Here is a 24,306-nt window from a genome sequence, read left to right as displayed (position 1 = left end):
CTGAACAAATGTTAGAAAGGTAGAAAAATGGCCCTAGACGTATATATATCTTTATTTCTTCGCACAAATGTCAATAAAATACAGAAATATGTTTATGTACATATATGTGTGTGTGTAGATATTTCGAAACGTTAATGAAGTACACAAATAAGGGTGCATACGCACAAGTGTACAAACGAAATAAATAACTCAAAGGTTGTCATTCAATTAAAATATGTTTTGTTTCAGTTTCAGTCTAAAAATAAGTTATTGTTGAAAAATATTGCAACAGTAACAATAAATATATTCCTAAATGTATGAGTGTACTTGTACTTACAAGCTCTTTTATCTTTATAAAACATGAAGTTAGAAATATCACACTGTTGTTGTCCTGTAATGTTTAATGTTGTTGAAAACCAAAATTAAAATAACTGCTCGATGATACACCACACTGATAAAGAAAAATGTTCATAGTAACAGCTTATTCCTGGTCATAAACTTCAAGTAAACCTTTTAAAACACGTTATCTCATGTCGGTGAGCTTCAATAACTGTTTGACGCATAAGGGATAAGTTATTCTATCTCTTCAAAGTAAATTTTAGACTCATATATCCAACATAACGTTCTGAAAGAAAATTCAAGAAATAAAAACTAAGCGGAAAAACAACATGTACTTTATCTATGTGTTCCTTCAGATGTTTGATACCTTATTCTGTTGTTCCTATAGTAAGTTATTTTTTATCAGCCAACTGAGAAACAGTATATCTTCAAGAGTTGTCAGAAGCATATCCATATTATTAGCATATTTCTTGAAACCAATGATACAGGGGAACAGCATACATTCATATTAACTTAAAAATATATTAAATCTTAGTTTGTCAATATGTTGTTTCAGTGTATTTATTTCTGTTGTTGATTCGTTGTTTATAATATACTTAGGAATGTCAGATAGATTCAAGCACTAACAATTCAAGATTACTTTGTGTATATAATAGAAAGTGTAGTTTAGTTCACTTCTTTATTTCCTTGTTTCATATTGTCTAAGCATCCGGGCTGCATCAGGCTATATTACCATTGGAATTTCGACCGTACCAAGGCGCGCACCACGTGCAGCCCGGAGTATTATCATACAAACGACTTCCCACTTGGAGGCGAACATCACGCTTCGATGGATTCCAGAACAGTGATGGTTTGTAGAGTGAGGGTGGCTATAATATCATGCTTGAATTTGGATAACCATTCCCTCTTCGGCGAAGCTTCAATGGCCTGAATTTGCTAACAATTCCACCAAGTATTCTATTGAGGTTTTAGAACACCGGAAACGTACACGAGGCAAACCACTTTCTCTGTCCGGTCGTCCAGACAACAACGATCGCTGTTTGCATATGAATAAGAATTTTGGTGTTTAATTATTAAGATGATGAAGCCATTGTTTTTGTTTCAAAAAGTTCGTCAAAATTCACAAAAAAACGTTAATGTCTATAGAATGTGATCGCTCAGCAGAATGACACAAGAAAAATACAATAGCCATACCTAAAAACCTTTGTCACCGAACTGTAATTAGTAGAATATATTCGCCCCCCGTTATCGTGGTCTTTTCATAAGACCGAAAACAAATTAGCATTTGTCTCAGATGATTTCAGGGGAAACAATCACTTCGTTTGTTCAACTCTAAACAAAAGATTTGACATTGACTATTGTACTTTACATACTAACTGTTTGTCGAAATTACATGATGATTTAGAAAATAAGATAATACACTTTCAGGGAGATGTAATTACATGATACATTGTACATTAAAAAAATAAAATTTAGTCGATAGAAAGACACAAAAGAAATTATCTTTACCTGTTTACTAAAAGTGTTAAACAAGTGTTCAAGGTATTTTCTACAAAATACGGACACTGGATTTCAGGAGAGCGTCCAGTGTACAAAGATAATGACATATCATATTGAATATCAGAAGATAATTATTTGGTTTACAAAACAGAAGTTTGGGAAGTATCTAGATATTTTAAGAATTTTTTTTTCTAGAAACTTATTAATGAATTTCAATAGCATACGCACGAGGTTACATCATCTGGACACAGTTATGTATACCTTGAAAACCAATAATGGCTCTCTCTTTCTCGAATGTATAGCGTTGTAGATAAAACAACAATCATGAAATTTCACCTTTCTGTTAATTAAAAAGAAAGAAAACATTTCACTTTGCTTCGAGTACACCTAGTCTATTCACCAAAATAAGTTAATGAGACTAACAAGGGCCTATTTAGGGAACACTTGAAAAGTATGGACAGTAGAAAACGTGCAGCACATAATGACTTGGTTCCCAACTTTTCAAGCAAATAGTTGAGTCCTTCAAAGTATTATAAAGAGGAATTAGATCCACACTTGTTCGTTGTTTATGGTTCTTAGGTCACAAAGAGCGGCTTCGCTGTTTGTCAAATAGCTAATGTAGAAAAGAAGAAGGTTTTTTTGTCGTTCATTAGTTAATTTGGTTCAATCATAATAATTCATTACAAGCCTGATCGAAAAATGACTTTTAGGAGATTTTCTAGATAAACCGAGTGGTTACTTGCTTTCTTTGAGACACAATAACGATAACATATCTTTATTGTACAGACTGAGACAACACTTTCATCTCATGCATACTACAATGATAATGTCTTTTATCATAGACTACGACAGCAGTGTGTTTAGTCATACTTACTATAACAGAAAACCTAGAAAAACACTTACCTCTATTAATAAATAGCAACATTTAAGGATAAAAACAAATCGCCTGTTGATCCATAGAGGTTATTCAATCAATTAAAATCCAGCCCAACTCGTTTAAATGCTGTCAAGCCTTCCCTTAAATTCACTGCAACTACCACATCCGAATGCAACACATTCAAAACGCTAATCGCCATGTTAGAAAAGTGAAACTGTCTAAGCTGAATATGATTCCTACCATGTCAAAATGCATGTTTTTGTCTCCTTGTTCTGTGAAAAGATGATGCCTCAACACTTAATATCTTTTAACACCTCAATCAGTACTTCTATAACTCTACTTTTTGAAGAAAAAATAATTTCAAACGTCCTAGCCGGCACACGTATGATAACCTTTCTATCCAAAATATGATTCTTTTGAACCCTTTGCAACAATTCAATATCCTTTTTGAATTAAAGAACCCGAGGTTTAATATCGTATTCCAAACGAGGCTTAATCAGTCACCTTTGCATTGAAATGATACCTTTTCTATGATGATATTCAATATTTTATATATACAAGAGAAAATCCTATTTGTTCTCTGCCATTAGTAGCATGACACTACTTCGACGGCTTAAGAGATTAATGAACGATAACGCTGAGGTTATTTTATTCTATAACATTAGCTACGGCTGTTCCCATACAAATTGTACTTATAATTTAAATTATGATAAACATATGTATTGGATTTATTATAATTAAAAGCCATTTATCTGCCTACTTCGCCAAATAATCTATCGTATTTGTTCGAATACATTGCGTCCACATTTCCTCTAAATACTTCCCGAAAATTGACTGTGCACCATACTGCGCATGTTCCTTTTCTTAGGTATTTTACAATAACCTACCATCTAAAGCTTTTAAAGCAACTTTAAAGGTTTCAACAAAATGTTGCCTATTCAAAGCAATGAATGTGACTATTGATGGCATGCTGTGGGAATCAGAAGAGGATGAAGCAAAAGTTCAAGGAACAATTCCGATAGTAGTGATAATTTTAGCGATGACAAAGATTTATCTGAAGACGTTTGTTTGTTTGTTTGTTTTGAATTTCGCGCAAAGCTACTCGAGGGCTATCTGCGCTAGCCGTCCCTAATTTAGCAGTGTAAGACTAGAGGAAAGGTAGCTAGCCATCACCACCCACCGCCAACTCTGAGGCTACTCTTTTACCAACGAATAGTGAGAATGACCGTCACATTATAACGCCCCCACGGCTGAAAGGGCGAACATGTTTGGTGCGACAGGGATTCGAACCCGCGACCCTCGGAATACGAGTCGAACGCCTTAACACGCTTGGTCATGCCGAGCCTATGTGAAGACGAATGATTAGCTTAATGTATTACCATGTATACATTTTTCAATAAATTTTATAAAATTGAGACTCCAAAAAAAATTAATAAAAGATTTCCAAAAATGTGTAATACTTCGAGAGTTGTTTACTGTATTTAGAAACTATTCATTACATATTGAAAACTAATTTCCTCAATTTAACCTTTATACCCAGGGGTGCATTATATTCGGGCAAATTTCTATCACACCAAATAAGCTCGCCCTTCCAGCCATGGGGGCGTTACAATGTGAGAGTAAATCCTACTATTCATCGGTAAAAGAGTAGGCAAAGAGTTAGTAGTGGATGATATAACTAAGTGTTCCCTCTAGTCTCACACTGCTAAATTAGGGACGGCCATTGACCATTACTTAATCTACATCTCAACATATTGATTTAAATAAAAAATAGCCAGTCAAGGTTCCAACACAGAACTCTGAGGCATATGACGTGTTTTTATAATAGACAGCGAACTACAAAATACTCCACGTCTTTTTCATGAAATTCACGTTGTGGTGAAGAAAGGAAATTACCAAATAAAAGTACTTTATGTCGCGACCGAAGCAGCGATACTTTATTAAGAAACAATATCGACATATACGATTTACGAGTTATTTTCCAAAAGCCTGCTACCACCAAAAATCAATTGGTCTATAAATGTAATAAAAATCAGAATTTTTTTTTCAGATTCTTCTCAATTTGTCAATTTGTGGTTCAATGTTTTCCTCTTCAAATACTTTTGACTTTGAGGTGAAATCAATGCATAAGAGAATTATGGAAAGAAAAGGCAACTATGATTAACTTGATGTTTATACCATATAGTTCTTATGAAGGCTAGAGCGACAATATGTCTTTAAGATATTTTGAATAATAATATGATAATTTACTTTTTTTTCATAAATCAAACAATATATCTTTCTTATAAAAGTTGTAATACCTTTGTGCCGTTCTTGTAAAGATTAGAACAACTCTATTACAACATTAGGACAAAATATCACTTGTATAAAAAAATAGCTTAAACATAGCTATATTATAGAAAATTATACTGTCTTATGCTTTTTATTTACATACTTGACAGTAAGTAAGACTGAAACAACATTACGTGTTTATCATAGAAACAAAAATAGTAACGTAACTTTGTAAAAGAGAAGCGATTAATATTGTCTTTGATATATAAACTAGGACATTAGTGTATCTTTTTAAAAGTCTAAAACTTTGTGACCCAAAGCAGAGATAGTGAATATAATATTTAATGCCAGAGCACTTTGTAAAATAGTTTCAAAACAAAAGTTAGTTCTCATTATTTTGGAATACAAATTGTTATCCAGGCGTAATTTAAAGTACTCTAATACTATCATATTATAATTTAGAAGCAGCTCGTGCTTTCACTTAGTATTTTAAAATAAGTATAGATAACACAATGTATTAATTATACATTCAAAGAAGCTTCGATCTATGTAGATACATAACAAAGTTTGTGGAGTCTAGTTTCATCACATACGTGAATCGTCCGAAGTTTCTTAATTTTGTTAAGTTTAATATCTCAAGTGTCATTAAATGATACAAGTTAAAAACACTTCATTTAATTTCTTATTTATGTAGTTTATCTTATGAAATGTCGTCTATCTGTTAATACTACTGTTTTTCTACCTTAAATAAGGAAGGTACGTGATCTTTAATAAATAGAAGTTTTTACCTTTACATCGTCAGAATTCGGAAAGTAGCCAGCTTTAGAATTTGTCTTATCTGTAAATAAACAAAGATTTAGTAAGCTTTTTAACAACATTGGACTTTATTAAGAAAGAACAAGAAACAGACAGTTGTATTATCATTTTGGCAATCTCACAGGATGCTAAACAGAGCAATTCAAAGTTTGACAGGATGAAATACTTAACAAATCATACACCAGTCATCAATCTGTAAATATAATATACTGGTTAGAGACACTTACAGATAGCGAGAATACGTTATAACTTCAGGTGTATTGTAGACATTTTTTATGATACTACTATCATCCATACTTAAAAGAAGACTATTAAAACAACAGGTTTATACTGTATAGGTTACAAATAGTATAATACATTCATATTATACATATGTAATATAAACATATGAAACATTTATCTGGAGTCAAGTAACTTATTGAGGTGATAGCGTTGCCCACTTTGGATTACAGATAGCCTGTCAAGGTAATGTTCTCAAAATACGTTTTAATCTGGATTTTATATAATCCAGTAGAGTAATAATTTTAGTGTTATATGGGTTACAAATAATATATTAAGGTGATAAATTAATTTAATGCAGGTTGTAAAAAGTACTTAAACGGTAGGTGTTTCTTGAATTAATTATAGATGTCTTCTGAGGTTGTATATTGGCTTTATATGTATTATAAACTATTAGAGGGATAATTTTAATCAGTAATGATGTTATACAGACAAACGTTTTTAGAATTTAAGACAATGCCTTCATGTTGTAGTAAGATCACGAATTAGGTCAAGAAGTCCCTGCATTGAAATTTATTTTCTAGGAAATATACGTAGCTCGATTAAAGGAAGATTTTTAAGAAGAAAAGGTAACTTAACGCGAATGTTAATAAGATGATTTAGTTTGGTTTGGCTGATTGTATAAACCTACTGAAGTAATTATCTTATTATTAGTTTGTTCGCAAAATAATGGAGGATTATAAGTTTTAATTTAATAAGAAATAAAAAAACATAAAAGCAACTTTATTGAATCTACACACTTTTGTCAACAGGGAACAATATTCTTTACGCCATGACCATAGAACTCTGAAGTCCTGGTAGTTAAAAATTCTGTAAAGCCATTCTTTACTGCTGCTTGTTGTTGAATCTTTTGTCCTGTAAAAAGTTCTGTAAATGCTTGATAAAGTCTGGGGAGTAATTCCTTACCATACCAGTTCCAACTCACACATGCACACTAGTGTTCCCAATTCCTTACCATATCAGTTCCAACTCACACATGCACACTAGTGTTCCCAATTCCTTACCATATCAGTTCCAACTCACACATGCACACTAGTGTTCCCAATTCCTTACCATATCAGTTCCAACTCACACATGCACACTAATGTTTTTTTATATTCTACTTATACACATTAGGCTGCAAAGTGTCTTATTAAAAACGTATATGATATCTAAACGCTTATAAATGCCATTTGTAAATTTTGTTTTAACATTCTTGATTTTAACTAGAAAAATGCTTCCTAGTGGTTGTTTTCTTATTATATATTTTAAAATGCCTCTTAGGAAACGATAGCGATTGGTGTTATAACACTAAGACATATAAGTTCATTTATATTAGCAGCAACCGGGACGCAAAGCTAAAAATAAACAAATAAATATTTCAAGGCATTTTTAAAGGTATAGTTACACATAAGTATAATTTCAATAGTCTTATTACGTTGAAGGTTAGGTGCTGTACTGTGGCATGTAAACTGATTAACAAAATCACAGAATAAAAGGAAATTTATGTTAGGAAATACATATTCGTTTAACAGAAACCATGGTTCTTTAGGATCATCTATGACTCTTGATGTCACAGGACTATTAATGACGCTTGTTCTGATTTTAGTGAGACCCGTGACGTTTTTGTACTTGCACTATTTTAGGCTCACTTGGAAACACATGCGTGCTATAAAAAACTGTGGATCCACCATAACGAATTACTAGTATTTCACCTTCTTGCTTTTCTTGTTCGTTAATGCTTGGTTTATGCCGCTTTCGTTGCTCATTAACACTTTCTAATGCCGTAGAAACAAAACAGTATTCTTTGTATTTCGTCATTGTTAATTTTGAAGGTACTCTTACCACACGTGTAACGTAGGACAGCTTAGAACATAATTTAGTGTGTTTTTGTCATTTCCTTATAGCACAGCCACATCGGGCTATTTATGGCGTTCACCGAGGGGAATCGAACCGCTGGTTTTAGCGTTGTAACTCCGTAGACTTACCGCTGTACCAGCGGGAAACAATTTAGTTTGTTCTAATAATTTAGTATTTTTTTTAGTTTTCAGTTCCTATTTCAACAATAATTAACGACTAAGTAAAAACAATTGAAAAACTATGGAAACTAAGGACAGTAACTGAAAAAAGCAAATTTTAAAGCAACTTTTAAAAAGTACATTAGAGAAGTAAAATCTATTAAACTGCGAAAATGAGAAAAGTGAATGAAAAATCCAACTAGTTACTAACATAATAGAATAACAAGTTTGTAGTACACAGCGGATTTTTATTATTAAAAAAATTAAATTTCGATAAAGTTGGGACGAGAGATAAATATTTGTTCAATTTGTTTTTGTTGCTTGTCGTTTAGTTTTGAAGCGAAACAATACTATACGAAATATAAACTTATGATTTACTTAGGTAAGCGAAATATATATATATGTATTCCTTTATTTTTGATATTGGCCCGGTATGGCCAAGCGTGTTAAGGCGTGCGACTCGTAATCTGAGGTTCGCGGGTTCGCATCCCGGTCGCGCCAAACATGTTCGCCCTTTCAACCGTAGGGCGTTATAATGTGACGGTCAATCCCACATTTCGTTGGTAAAAGAGTGCCCCAAGAGTTGGCGGTGGGTGGTGATGACTAGCTGCCTTCCCTCTAGTCTTACACTGCTAAATTAGGGACGGCTAGCACAGATAGCCCTCGAGTAACTTTGTGCGAAATTCAAAAACAAATAAACAAACATTTTTGATATTGGTTCATTTATAAACTTCCACTGTTCTTAATACATATAATAGCAGTGTTTTGTATGCATCGTAGCAAGTCGCAAACCTTTAAGATTGAACTCGTTATTATTACTGTTGATATTAAACTAGTACGTTTGGAGTGCACGTATAATTACAGTGTATTTCAGATCAATTACATTTACCAGAATATTTAACCGAAGAACAAATTTTAAAACTAAAGTAAACACAGTAAAGTAAACTCAATTAGCTTCGCTATAATATATATATTCAACTGTTTCTTTGAACATACCAGAAATTTTATTTCTGGTATATCGTGTGTGTGTGTGTGTTTTCTTATAGCCACATCGGGCTACCTGCTGAGTCCACTGAGGGAAATCGAACCCCTGATTTTAGCGTTGTAAGTCCGTAGACTTACCACTGTACTAGCGAGGGACATCAACTTTGTGAAAAATGACTCAAACTTTCTGGGAAAAAAAGGCCGATTTAGAGTTAGAACAAAGACCACTGTAGTTTTGTGCTGAAGAGAATACAATAACAGCTTTTACGCTATGGCTTAATAAGAAAAGCCGGTTGCTTATTTAATTAAAACCTATTCAGACGAGGTTTTTTTTGTTTGTTTTATAAGTTCCTTGATACCTTATAGGTTATATTTAAGTCTAAAATCTAATTTCGTTGACGTAATAAGAAAAATGTTAATGGAAAAACACCTTCGTTACTACAACGTTTCTGCGAAACATAGAGAATGAAGATTACTTTTTGTACACGTCAGCAAACAAACTGTAATAACAAAGGCAACTGAGAGAAGAATGAAAAAAAAACAAGAAATTGGGGCAGCTGATGCGACATATTTTTGTTTTTAATGAAAGGGTTGAATTCAGTAGATGGGGTTGTTAAGAGTCGTAGATCATATATGATCACGTGAAGATAATATAGGATTGGCGAGAGGTAGTCTCAATTTGTAGCTTAGTTTTGAAGCGAAACAATACTATGTAAAGTACAAACTTATGATTTACTTAGGTTGGCGATTGGTTGAATAATATATATTTTGTGCGCTGGCAGTTCGAATTAAGAACAAATTATAATGTCAAGGAAATTATACGTATAATGTAGAGTTTGCCTGAGGATGATGTTGAAATACATATAGGGAAGTATATAAGCCTTAGAATGCAGGCCCTACAACGGTAACTGACGAGGAATATTACACTGGTTAAAACGATTTGATAACATTACTTCTGGTATGAATAGTACTAACAAACTAACAATATTCTTACAGAAAATATTAAGTAATAAAATTATGAGCTCTTAGAGTAACATTCCAGATAGCGTCATATATCGATACTTTAAAACACATAAATGTTAATAAATAATTATAAGTATGGTATTCTTAAATTCATAACAAACACTTTTGTTGCTATGTAAACTAACGGTGACATGAACAACTGGCACAATATAAAAGTTTAATATTAGAACACAGAAACAGCAACACTAATACTAATAAATAACATCTTAATCAGAAGATAACATGAAGTACTTTAAATATTAGTACAGGTGCTAATAGGGAGCTGAAATTTAAAATAATATATATATATATATATATGGTAAGAGTCAGCAGATACTAACTAGTATGTTAACTAACAATGAACAACTAAACTAGTAAATTAGGTAAGAATAAATATAAAGTAGTACAGATACGAGCTTATAAATATTGTACAAGTAAAATAATAGGTTAGGTAAGAAGAGATGTAAATTCATTAAATTTTAATATGTTGACTAACGGTGAATTGGACAACTGAGATAGTGAGGGGAAATAAATCGAAAAATATTTACACCCAGCCAGAGGCCTTTAAATTAAAAATATATGAATAACTAAAAACAGTAATTGATCGATAAGTTATAAATAAGTTATATTTAAACAGAGGTTTAAAAATAACAATGCTATGAATACTTATAGAAAAGCTATAGATAATAACGTTTATTTATATTATATAAAAGAATGTGTATCTATGTATGCATATTAGTTCAAATCAGTTCATATTAATTAGTTCAACTAAGCAGATTTATTTGTATTTTCTACTTAACTGAATTTATTATCATCTCAATCTAGTCAATGAAATCTAAATACACCGTTTGCACATAGAAATCATTGTAAACAAAAACTTACAAGGAATTGAAAGAATATATTAGAATTGAAGTTTTGTCTATAACCAACATCTCGCATCTAATGGTTGACAATCTATTAAACTTAGTTTCTTCAAACGTTTTGTTGTTACTGCTGGATTACGCCAGACACAAGGAACATTTCATCTATTGTATAACAGGTTGTGACACATTTTATTTGAAGCACTATTCCCTCCATAAGGTTTCTTTCCCAACTTAGTTTCTTTTTTTACCTTATTCTCAAAAGTTGAAAGTTAAAACAAAGAAGACAAATATGCCAATTTCACTGTATCTGTCATCATACCCAGCAAGATGGCTGGGATAGAACAGAGATAGTAAGATACGAGGCGTCATATCTTCAACTGTATGAACAACCACTTTTATGTGGTAAGTTAGGTTAAGCAATTAAGTTGCAATTATTATAAATAAATTTTGTCAAGTGAAGCACAAAGCTGAACAATAGGCTATCTGTGCTCTATCCACCACTCGTATCGAAACCCGGATTCTAGCGTTGTAAGTCTGTAAACACATCGCTGTGCCATTTGGGGAGGGGGATCATATTTTGAGCTCATAGATTTATGCTTAATTATAAGGCAACTTCTATTTGATACAAAGAAATCAATAACAGATTAGGAATTTTCGTACATGAATCTCAAAAGACTGATTGTATTAATAATAAACTGATATAACTACGTTTTTGAATACTTTAATGGCTAACGTGCAAATATAGTTTTTCTTGATGACGAGAAATTCACTTGAAATAAAAATGCAACTCAAAACGGCTGGTATGGTAACTTATCACTATCATTGATAAGCGGAGAACAACGTTTCGACCTTCCTAGGTCATCTTCAGGTTAATAAAAGTTAAAATAACGGTTAAGAAAATTAAGATGATTACATCTTATGTTCAAGAAATTAAACATGAAACAAACTGTTTGTGTCAAAAACAAGATGTGGAAAAACTAGGTTAAAACCATGATGATGAAAATGTATTTACAGAATATAATTTATATTGCACTCAAGACAAATAAAATAATAAATAACACACAACATTTAAATAGGTACACAGGTAAAAACATTTTAATTAAGGTCAATCTTTGACAACTTAAAAGTTGACTCTACATGTTTTAATGTTGGTAGATCATCTTCAGCAGTGAGGTGCAAGATATAATCGTGTCTAATTTATACTCTTTTTTTATCATTATTACTAAATAGGCCATGCGACCATTTTTACAGGTTTGCTATTCACAGATGAAGTTTTCAGTGAAGGTCACCCTACGTGTTTGCATAAATATTCGCCAGACCTTCCCCATATGGCCAAGTGGTTAGGACGCTCGACTCGTAATCTTAGGGTCGCGAGTTCGAATTCCAGTCACAGTAAATATGCTCACCCTTTTAACCGTAAGAATGTTATAACGTCACGGTTAATCCCACTATTTGTTGGTGAAAGAGTAGCCCAAAAGTTGGTGGTGAGTGGTCATAACTATTTGTCTTTCTTCTAGTTTTACGCTGCTAATTGGGAACGGCTAAAGCAGATAACCTCGTGTAGTTTTGATCGAAATTCAAAACAGACAAATCGCCAGACTTTCATATTTATTCAATAATACATTATCATTTTATATTTAACTATTTTCAACAATTCAAGAATATTTATGGCTAAATACCATTTGATTGAGCTAATATTAAAGTGTTTTTCTCCCACAATACCGTATTGTGTTTCATGTACATGTTTTATTATGGATGAATTTTCAGTTGTCTTATTTATTACATATAACAGAGAAAAACGCGATATTTTCATTGTCTGCCTTATAAATTTATTCAGAAGAAGTTGAAAACCATTAAATATAGTTATTAATATTCGATCACACAGAAATATGGCATTTAAAGTCAAACTTATTTCCCTTACAGTGATAGGACAGGTCTGCAGAATAATAGATCTGGTCAAGACATTTGTTACGAATTTAGTCTGAATTGATCTGATTATTAGGGCGCTCCACTCGCAAACTGTTTATCATGGGTTCAAACCTCCGTCATCGAACATGCTTGCTCTTTCATTCATGGAAGCATTACAAAGTGACGGTAAATCCCACTATTATTTGGTAAAAGAGTAGCCCAACAGTTGATAAATTAAGGACGGCGCATGCAGATAGCCCTCGAGTAGATTTGCGCAAAATTCAAAACAAACCAAATTAATTCTGAATATTTATATAACTGATTCATGAGAAAGAAGAAATATAATGGACACGACTGTACAATAATACAATGAATATTTTTTTTCCAAACACAAACATAGCGAGTGTACTTACACGATATAATAAACAATCATTTATGTTGAATCTAGACTACTTTTTAATGTGACTGTCTTGATTGAGATCTTAATTTTGACTTACTAAGCCTTATGGTACTTTGTTGAAATGACGTAATACTTACAGATTGACTAGTGCTTCAACATGATGACCTTTTTATAAAAAAATATGGGTGGTATCACCTAACATTTCACTGACGTCCACCTTCATTCATAACATGCAGCTTTTAAGCTATTTTCCAAAGAACAAAGACCATCTCTGGAGAATAACACAGCGTACTTCTCTCGCTGCGGGTGGGTCAAAGTGCCCGTATCACAATATTTTACATTGAAAATTTAATTAAGCTAATTTTATTTTCAATATATATAAAAAAGTTGGCATCCAAACGTAGTTAAAAATCAATATTATTATAACATATATAATTACTTAGTTTTATAACGAAGTGCTTAAATAAGTCCTCAGTCTTCTCTGGAATTAGAATCGTGACATTTAGATTCTAGGTCTTCTCCTCTTTATCTATATTCATTATAATATAGATATTACTAAGGAAAAGTCTAATTTTGATAGACTTCAATTTTCTTTACTTATGGAATCACAAACTAGAAAATCAGCACCATTTGGAATCACAAACTAGAAAATCAGCACCATTTGTCATGCCCACCTGCCACATTTTCTCTTTCACAATTAACCAATAATTTTCTCTTATATTTTATATCATATCATTTATGACCAACAGAAAGTTTTAATCTGTTGAATGATTTATAATATGTTGTTTTCACTACAAAATATACATTGCCGTCGGAAGTAGTTTTGGAGTGCTGATGTCATTGGCACAGACAAACGATGTAACACACAATGTGTGAAAATCACATTACCAGCATGCAAATTTCTAGAGGGGTCGGCTAAGGACATGTTTCCCAGGAAATTTTTGAAAATTTAATATTATGTGCATACACACAACGTACTGAACTGGATTTAAAAAAGCAAGTTTTAATACATATATTGTAGATATACAGTTATAACAGAGTGTGTTCGTACCCCTACGTCGTGAGTAGTTTTTCCTCATAATTTAAAGAGTATCGCGATTAGGATAATGAAAGTATAGTATATTATAAATATTATACTAACACACATCTACATATTTTTATATAAATTAACCGACAAATAAACTGTTTATAAACAAATAACCAAACATAGGAGGGACAGAAAGTGTTCGTGCGTCTATTTTAATGGTCAGTTGTTTAGCTTTCCAGGTGAATTACTTGGCGCAATCTCTCCTTATAGCCCTCCATGATCGTTTGACAGTACTCGACTGGTATTTTCTTCCATTCTTCTTTACAGAAGGATCTCCAACTCTTGCAAGTTTTTCGGATGACGCTGATGAACCCTGGTCTTCAACTCATGCCAAACGTTTTCAATAGGGTTGAGATCGGGTGACTGCGATGGCCACTCCAGAACGCTTATATGGTTCCTCTGCAACCAGGATTGCACATATTTCGATGTGTGCTTAGGGTCATTGTCGTGCTGGAAGATCAAACGATGCCCAAGCCGCAAGTTCCAAGCATCATTCTTCATATAAATGCCTAATACATCAACGTACTTTTCTTTTTTCATAATTCCGTTGACGAGGTGAAGGCTGCCTACACCAGAAGAGCTGAAGGAATCCCATAGCATGATCGGTGTTCTTTGGAAGATTTCGGTCCCCTTTCTTACGGAAAATATAGCGAATATTACTGTGGCCGAAAAGCTCGATTTTAGTCTCGTCTGACCAAAGAATACTCTTCCAACAGATAAAGGGTTTATCTGCATACTTTCTTGCATACCTCAATCGTGCTTCTTAATGAACAGGCTTTAAATGTGGAGTTCTTCGAGGACGGCATGGTTTGAACCCAGAAAAGCATAACATTTTCGCAACTGTAGAGGTGCTTACTTCAACCCCAGTTTCCCTTACCAGTTTCAATATGTCATTACGTGTTAAACGAGGATTCCTACTAACCTCTCTGAGAATCTTCCTCTTAGTTCTCTCTGGAATTTTGGTGGGAACGAAGGAGATAACAGTTGATCCTGTAAGCTTAAACTTGGTAATTATGCTTTGAACAGTAGATTTCGGTACAATAAGTTGTGTAGCAATACCGGAAAGAGACTTGTATTTTACAATAATTCGGTTTTTAAATCACTGGACAGTTGTTTCCTGTTCGCCATGATGACCAAGTAGATAATGACAGAGACAGCGCTAAATTGCCGGAAATAAATTTTTGCTAGTTCTAGTTCTGGAATGGTATAATGTAGTTTATTCGCCAAATTAAACAAAAATGTTATGGGAATATCAGTTTTTCTCACATTCTGAACTGTACGAACACTTTCTGCTCCTCCTATTTTTGGTTATTTGTTTATAAACAGTTTATTTCTCGTTTAATTCACATAAAAATCTATGTAGATGTGTATTAGTACAATATTTATAATATATTTTACTTCTATTAGCCTACTCGTGATACTTTGTAAGTTATGAGCAGAAAACCACTCGGGACGCAGGGGTATGAAAACTTTCTGTGGTAACTGTACATGGAATGAAAAAGTGGTCAAGCTATGACCCGGCTGGCCTTACCCACAGCCTTGGTATTATTAATTTCGATTTAATATGAAAATTTATCTCTCGGCATTCAGCTTAAGAAGTTTATCTTTTATCTTAGAAAACCATTTGAATTATAATGGTTACAGGACATTGTTTACTACGTGCATGTAATTATTTTACGTTCTTAAGTCCATTATTTGAGCAAACAAAAATTATTTAGAGTACCAGTACTATCATTATATAAAAGTAGGCTTAAATTGCATTGGCAGTTGAAAGCAACAACAATAACAACAACAAAAAAGAGGTCAATGGTAAGTGCTACATTTCATGTTTTTCATGTATATTTTTTACTTATTGTTATAAAATTAACTGAAATGTAAAAAAACTAGAAAGTTATTAGATTAGCTTAGGTAAGATTATGTAAAAAACAATAATTATTATTGTCTACAAGATATGTTTGCAAGCAGCAAGCAGTTAGTGCTTTACGTAATTGAATATCGTAACAATTTTAAATACTACAAAATATTTATAGACATACTCGAGATAAAAAAGATTGTTATAAGTCTTAAAGTATTTAGGATAAACAACCGTAGTTTTTTGGTTGTAATATGCAAGGATTGTAGAAAGAAAAAAAGAGTAATTTAGATTTATTTTGTATATTTTATGATGGTTACAAGATCGGTCAAATGAACCATATCTTTATAGAGGTGGATAAAGAAAACAACATATAAAGTTTTGCTAAAGAAATGTTTGCTATTTACTTAAAATATTTTATTGGTTAAGCAGATTAAATTTAAAAACTTTCAGAAGTATGTGTGTTTTCTTATAGCAAAGTCTCCTCGGGCTATTTGCTGAATCGAATCCCTAATTTTAGCGCTGTAAATCCGAAGATTTAGAAAGTAGTACTAGCGCGGTACTACTTTCAGAAAAAAAAAGTACTTTTTATTCTTAACAAAAAAATAAACTTACAATCAGAGTAGTCGACAAATCTTTAAGAAAAACATATAATTAAAAAGTTTTATTTTTTGTGTGCAAAATATTTGCTATGTTTACTGATAGCTTTCTGAGTTTCGTAGCGTATTAAAAGTTATAGTAAGGAAGGTGATGGTTACTTTGTGCTTTCAACGTCAGTCACGTCGACAAACCTCATATAGAAAGAGTTAGCCGCTTAATGACCTTCTTAACAGTGAACCTTTTTCAAAAGTTAACATACACTGAAAAAATTGACAAACTTCGAAAAGTCTACATTAAAACAAAAATGTAAGAAAGTCTTGGTATATTTGCATATTACTGTTTTTCTCATCGCTGTAATTCAGACTCGTTCTCAATCTAATAACAAACGTAAGCTTTTAAAACCAGTTTATATCTTGACTCTTTTCTCGCTCTTGTAAACACTTATGGCTGACACAGATGCAATAATACTTAAATATAATTCAGTAGTAGTTGCATTAAATTACACGCTAACTTCTACATAATAATCCTTAATTACATTGTAGCAAAAGACTTTTAACACTGGCTCATAGGTATTAGCTTCAGTAAATAAATAAATGCAAAATAACCCCTTTAACAAGAAAACAACATATAAATAAGTGTAATTTAAATATGATAATATACCTCAAATATTAATGCGTAATATAACATCACAATTCAATGAAAACTCTTTAATACTGATTAACATAAAACAAAACTAAGGAAAAGCAAGTATGACCAAAATATCATATAGGCATAACAAAAGTTTTTGATACCTCTTGCAAACTATTTAATAGTTGTGTTCTTTGTGTAATTGATCTGTTCATGGTATACAGCATTTATTAATTACTTCATGTAATTATATCATACATGTATAGTGTCACATATATACATTTATTTATACATATATAATACTTTATATATATATATATATATAGACATTACATATTGTCACCTATGCCAGTAGCTTATAAAATACTGTCTCTAGTAATATGTTTAGGCTAGTTTCTGAAGCTATATCTTGGTAGCTGTAGTCTTAATAATGTGCTGTCATAAACCTCAGCACGTGTTTTTAGGCATTACAAAATATATATCACCTTATAGAATTGAGTGAAAAAAACTTTTCATATACAATCCACATTCGTGCTGTTACTTTACTAAATCAATATACAATCAAAAGAAATACTACTTTCCTACAAAACGCAGATAAACTATATACTCTTTTCAGATATGTTTACAAACCTCATATAGAAAGAGTTAGCAGCTTAATGACCTTCTTAACAGTGAACCTTTTTTCAAAAGCGAACATACACTGAAAACATATCTGTACTGGTACATTCTCAGAACACTAAGTAGTATACCACACTAAGCTTCCATCACTCAGTCAGATATGTGACTAGTTCTCGTGAAATGTTGAACAACATTTTCACTTAGAAAAATCATTTGACACTTTCAGAAGCAAGAGTTGCAAAGGTCTTTCAAAACAGCTGATTTTACAATAAAATACATTCTAAATCTAAATAAATTGTTAGTAATCACACACTGTAATGTTTTCAGCTGGGTTTTTGAACTATAGTTATCATCTTCAGTTTTACAAACTATTGAAGCATTAGCCATTGTGTCTACTGGCTCTAGCTATCGTAGATATAAGAAAGTCATAGAATATAGTATACACATTGTATGGGGAATATACTTGATAGCATGAAAGGAAAGAATTTTAAATTCCTTTCACTCTTTGTTTTTTAAACCCCAGCTAAAATATCATGAGGACCTACAGGTAGCTTCATTCTGTCTCTAAAAATATGCCAGCAGTATTCAATGTTACTTTCTGTAAAATAGAATCAATAATTTAATGCTATGGTTCACCCTCTTTAGGTGGACTTGGATGGAACACACCATAGAAAGTTGACACTAGTGTCAAATGTTCCGAGTAGGATGTGACCAGTTGAATCACTGACAAGCATTGACAAAAGTAGGGGTAGCATGTTGATGCCTTCCCTCAAGTCTTTGTGTTACGTAATGTTATAGAATATTGCACCTCAAAATTCTGACGATCATTAGCTTCGACACAGGCTGATAATCATGGTTGATAATGACGAGTATATGGGAAAAGATGATAATTGATAATTGAACAATTCTGAATCATTGCTTCTTGGACAGAAACTACTTGAGGTAATTGTGATTCTTATTTGGACAGGAAACAGTGTGTTTTGCGCATGATCTCTATTACCACATTACGTGTCTCAATGCACTAGCCTTCATACATAGCAAACCATAGAACACCACTTGTGTACATGACAGTACTGTGATTTCCTCACTCAAATACACTTTTAGAGTCTGAAAACTGGTATGATTAGTATTGAATAACGTTTTCATAGAAAATCAGTTCCTCAGTTGCACAAATAAAACTGACTAATAAACTCCTCATTATGCCCAACCCAAGGATAGATCTTCTAGAACCGATATCGGAGATGAATACCTTTGTTTTTGTGTAACCTCTTATATTTAGTCAAATATTTGCTTGCACACGCCTTTTTATTTCCATTTTCTAGAATGAAGTATTTGTTAAATGGCCAAAGTGGTGTTTTTGCTCAGAGTCCTGATGTACAACGAAACCTACGAGTGTTCTGGACACTTCTCTATCAGCTAGGAACTTTCTTTCTATGCCGTATAATCCAAAAGGAATACAACAGTATTCACTCCGCCTTAAGAAATTTCAACTGACCATCAAACTATTTGGTACAAGCTTTTCATTGGATCACCCCCTAATTAGATGGCTTGGCCCTATCTAGAATTTGATAATTTCTTCCAGTTGCAGTGATAGTGTTCATCACTTGTTGTTGACTTTCCTTTATTTGTTGAGCCATTGATCAAAACTAATAGTCTTTGTCAACACTGATGCTTAGTAAAGTACTACCAGTCTATAGAAAGTGAACCAAGACCTTACATCACAAACATAAGCTATGTTTCTGATGTGAGGTGTTGGCATAAGCTATGGCATGAAAGACATGGAAGAGCTAAGATAGCCCTGCCCATTTACTTGCTATTAATTTGTGTTTTTTTTTTTTTTTTTGAATTTCGCGCAAAGTTACACAAGGGTTATCTGTGTTAGCCGTCCCTAATTTCGCAATTTAAGACTAGAAGGAAGGCAGCTAGTCATCACCACCCACCACCAAATCTTGAACTACTCTTTTACCAACAAATAGTGGGATTGATCGTAACATTCTAAAGTCCTTATAACTGAAAGGGTATAATTTAGGTATAATTTAGTGCATTATTATTCTTCATGGCTGAACAATGAATTTGGGGGAATTATTAACACCAGACTGTTGACTTGAGCAGGAATTTATCACAAGTTCAATAAGGTTCAGTATTTGATTAATACCGATCTTTTTTTGGGTAGGTTTCACTTTTTTAGTAGATTATAATAAGATAGGCGGTGTATCCCCACCGCAAGGCGGATCCTACTACCGTAGTCACCTCCAAAACCTAGGGTACATTTTATATCTCACATTATAGCTTGTACTCTGAGATCTTTTCTATTGGTGCAGCGTTTTTTGTTTAATTTATTTTTGTTTCAACTTGTGTTTTAAGTTATAACAACTTCATATATATATATATATATATTTTAATCAAGAAAACCCAACTTTTTCACACTAAACTGACCATACAAGAGGTGTAATTTATAATGAGAAATAATTCATGTATGTATTACTTAAACATAGAATAAATCTATAAACAATTTCGCAGAATCAACAAATTACAAAATTCGCCATGTTAAGTGTTAACAAATATCGTAAAGACTAATAAAAGGTTATAGACAGTTTAAAGTCCTGAGAAAATTAATTTTAGGGTCTCTAAGAACCAAGAAACTGGAAATCTCAAAGATAATACAAAATTGGCATGAATTAGGACAGATCAACTGCCCTATATGGATTGCTAGAGACAACTAAAGTCTAGACATTTATTTTTGAAATATTAAGATTACGGTTATGAAAAGGGAGGTGTTATACTACGAGTATCACAGTACCTACAAGTAGTCTTCCTTTATAACTTATAGGTTTTGATAACAGATAGTGGTTACTTTCTTGTTTACTATATAATGTTTTGGTTATTAGTTCACTCGTATATTTATCTAGTCTATTGTTTTCTTTCTTGGTTTACTTATCTATTTACTGTATAAACTATTTTATTCCCTATCATCTTTGTACTTAATATACCCGATGTTTCCTTAGTACTAAAAGGCTTCTGAAAAATCATGTTTTACATGAACTTAAATATGAATTTTATCTCTTTTTTTTTTTGTCAGGCCGAAAAAGCTTTCTTCTGGCTTACTGCATGACAAGTAGCATTATTAATGGGCCTTTCTGTTTTGTTAAAGTAAAATCACTCAGATATTTTAAAGTTCAGAAACTTCAGAGAAGGATATTTTGTGACATTAGAGAACTTTCGAACTTTTTTGATACTGATAGCGACGAATAGTTTTTTGAGTCAGCGGGATTAAGGTTGGATTTCAATAATATTTAACGAGAGGCTGGGCGGCTACATAAACAAACAGCAGGGTACTAATCGTTGTTGAAACTTACGAGCTGCAGTTTCCTGCAGCACAATTACCACAATCTTGCTCTCAATTACTCCGGATAGCTTACCAGTCAGAATCTGTTAGTTTTTTTAGGTTTTTTTCTGACTCAGCGTAGAACTTGAAATTTTAGAATTTTCTTGATTTACCCAGGTGGGTTTAAATCGTCAAATCCTGGTTTCAGACCACCTAGCGGGATGTGTCTAAAACTAGTAGTTCAGTCCCTAAGCGCAATAAATCTTGTTACTTGACCCTATATTATCTTTCTATCTAATCAGTTTCAAATACATAGCCTATCTATTGGGCGTATAATTTCTGGATGGTACAGAAAACAAAACTCTCGGACTACTAAGTGGGAAGTTTGATTTATATGTCAATTTTTTTCAATGTTAACGTCTTACTTTAATACCCTCGGCCCACGTTAACACCAAATTTCTTAAACGTCTTATTAAGTGAAATAAAAACTAGCTCCGTATAAAAACAGTTTTGATTTTTCCATGAAATATTACGAAAGTTCGGTAATAGTATTTGTAAATTTAATACAATTTTGAATTGCCGTACATTTTCTTTGTAAGAAACACTCTTTGTCAATCAAGATGCATTTACAAGTGTCACTCCGACCAGTATATTTCGTTTTCCTATAGTAATTTAGCTCGAAATTGATAAGTGTTAATTTTTAAAAGAGAAATGACGTTGCGATTTACAGTTATGTATGCTTGCTATCAAGCAGTAGAGTCTATACTTAAAATTATATATAATTGATTTAGATATGTTATTGTCTTACGTAGCACGCGTTAATATTTGAGGAACAAAATTGTACGATATTGAAAAGATAAGTTTTCTAGTTTTTCCGCAAAGTGGCAATTAATAGTAGGTTACTAAAAAATAACCCATATCTCGAAGCATGAATCCTAATGTCTCTAATAGCTCTAGCTGTGATAGATTGAAAAGGAGAATATATTATTACACATATTTAAGGATTTCTCTAATAATTTCAACGATATTATTGTAGGAAAAAATGATGCTTTAGGAGATTCTTGTAAATGTCCTTTTAATGAGTATATTTTTAGAGCTTTAATGTAAATTAAAATTGCACAAAATAACTGCTATAAACAAATTTAAAATATACACTTACGGAACGAGATACGGAACGAGAATTTCAAGTGGTCGACCCAAGAAAATTTCGCCGATGTTGAGCAGGAGGATTCGACGGGTTGTCCGACAAGACACCAGCCGATCATCGAACCAGATTACGGCCATTACGGACGCAGAATGCAGCTCAAGAACAATAAGACGGCATCTACGATCTTTCAGCAGGACAACGCTGCAATTCACAATGCCCACAAAACAAAGGACTTTTCATAGTGAATAACGTGATTCTTTTGGACCTTCCAGCGTGTTCGCCGGAACTGAACCCCTTTGAAAATGTTCGGGGGTGGATGGCGAGGGAAGTCTATAGAAATGGACGTCAATTTCACACAATGCATGATCTTTGTGAAGCCATCTTCGTCACTTAGAATAACATTCCAGCCAGCCTTTTGCAAACGCTTATATCGACCATGCCAAAGCGATTGTTTGAAGTTATTCGCAATGACTGCTGTGCAATTCACTACTGAGACCTCTTGTTGGGCATTTCCTACCCTGTTTAGGACTTCCTTTTAGTATGGTCTTAAACTTTTGACCAGCTGTATGTAAGCTAATTTCATAGTGTTCACATTTCCCCCATTAGGTGCTAAAAAGTTTTGTTATTTTTATTTTTCCTTTTCTTATTTTCACCTTTCGAAGCTCTACTCAAATAAGTGGTTGAGTCTAACAACGCAAAATGCATATTTTTTCTTTATGTTCATTGGCCTTAAGATTTTGTCCATATATATATATATAGCATTGTATAAAATATTTCATTTCTCATCGTTCGTCTATCATCAACGCAAGAATGAAGGATTGAAAAACAAAATCATACTTAATGTGACTTCAAATGTGATGTTTCAGAAAACTTTCCATTGAAAAAAACTTAAAATCTGCTTTCAAAGAGTAAAAATATTATTAGATGGTAGATTAAGTGAAATAAACAGCATTAACTGGATTATATAAGAATGAGATAAAACTGTTAATCTAGTGGTGAAATGCCACAGATATAAGCTGAAGGGTATGGTTAAAACAATAGATAATAATATTTTAGCTCAACCGTAAGTCTTTAGGTTTATAACGTTAAGAATCGTGTTTCGATACCCTCCGGTGGGCAGATCAAATATAGCACACTGTGCAGATTGGACTTCACAAAGCAACAAACATCGTCTAACTCAACTTATGTGTTCTGGTTTATTTTTTATGAATTTCGTGCAAAGTTATACGAGGAATATCTGCGCTAGCCATCCATAACTTAGCAGTGTAAGACTGGAGGGAAAGCAACTAGTCATCATCACCCATCGCCAACTCTTGGGGTACCCTTTTACCAACAAATAGTGGAATTTACCGTCACATTATAACGCCACCACAGCTGAAAGTGGTAGCCTGTTTGGTGTGATGGGATTCTGATCCGCAATCCTCAGCTTACGAGTCAAACGCCCTAACCACCTGGCCATGGCGGGCTCAGTATGCTTACGAAAAAAGCATATTGAGTCATTACGTGTAGGAGACAAAAGTTATATCTGAAATGATTTTTTTTCAACCCGATTTTGAGAAGCAATAGACAAATTAAGAGAAAATTAGGTAAAAATACATCTGCAGTTAACTTGTTTGTGCACTAATTTTTAGAACAATTGATTTTTCAATGTTTTATCGGTTTCATGTGTTTAAACCTTAATTGGCAAAATATCAAACTGCTTTTTGACATTCTTTGGCGTTTTGTAGATAGTGTGATGCCACTGAAGGTTGAAAGTTTTCGCAAAAGGTACGTATCTGCCCTTACCTATGCAAAATATTCGTACACTCACATCATGAAGATGTATTCAGATCAGA

The 24,306-nt window shown here is 32.8% G+C and overlaps 1 protein-coding gene across 5 annotated transcripts in view; it reads right to left on the bottom strand.

Annotated features, from left to right (window-relative positions):
* The window catches only part of LOC143253134 (uncharacterized), a 331,617-nt gene that overhangs the window by 136,735 nt on the left and 170,576 nt on the right, over positions 1–24,306 (bottom strand). For all 5 annotated transcript variants that reach the window (XM_076506466.1, XM_076506465.1, XM_076506468.1 and 2 more), the window contains one exon: positions 5,755–5,804. The gene's annotated coding sequence lies outside the window, so the exon portion shown is untranslated. The remainder of the gene's footprint in view (positions 1–5,754; positions 5,805–24,306) is intronic.

Source organism: Tachypleus tridentatus, chromosome 6, assembly GCF_004210375.1.
Source record: "Tachypleus tridentatus isolate NWPU-2018 chromosome 6, ASM421037v1, whole genome shotgun sequence".
Taxonomy (NCBI): Eukaryota; Metazoa; Arthropoda; class Merostomata; order Xiphosura; family Limulidae; genus Tachypleus; species Tachypleus tridentatus.
Note: the sequence above shows the minus strand (reverse complement) of the source record. Positions and strands in the feature narration are given on the sequence as shown.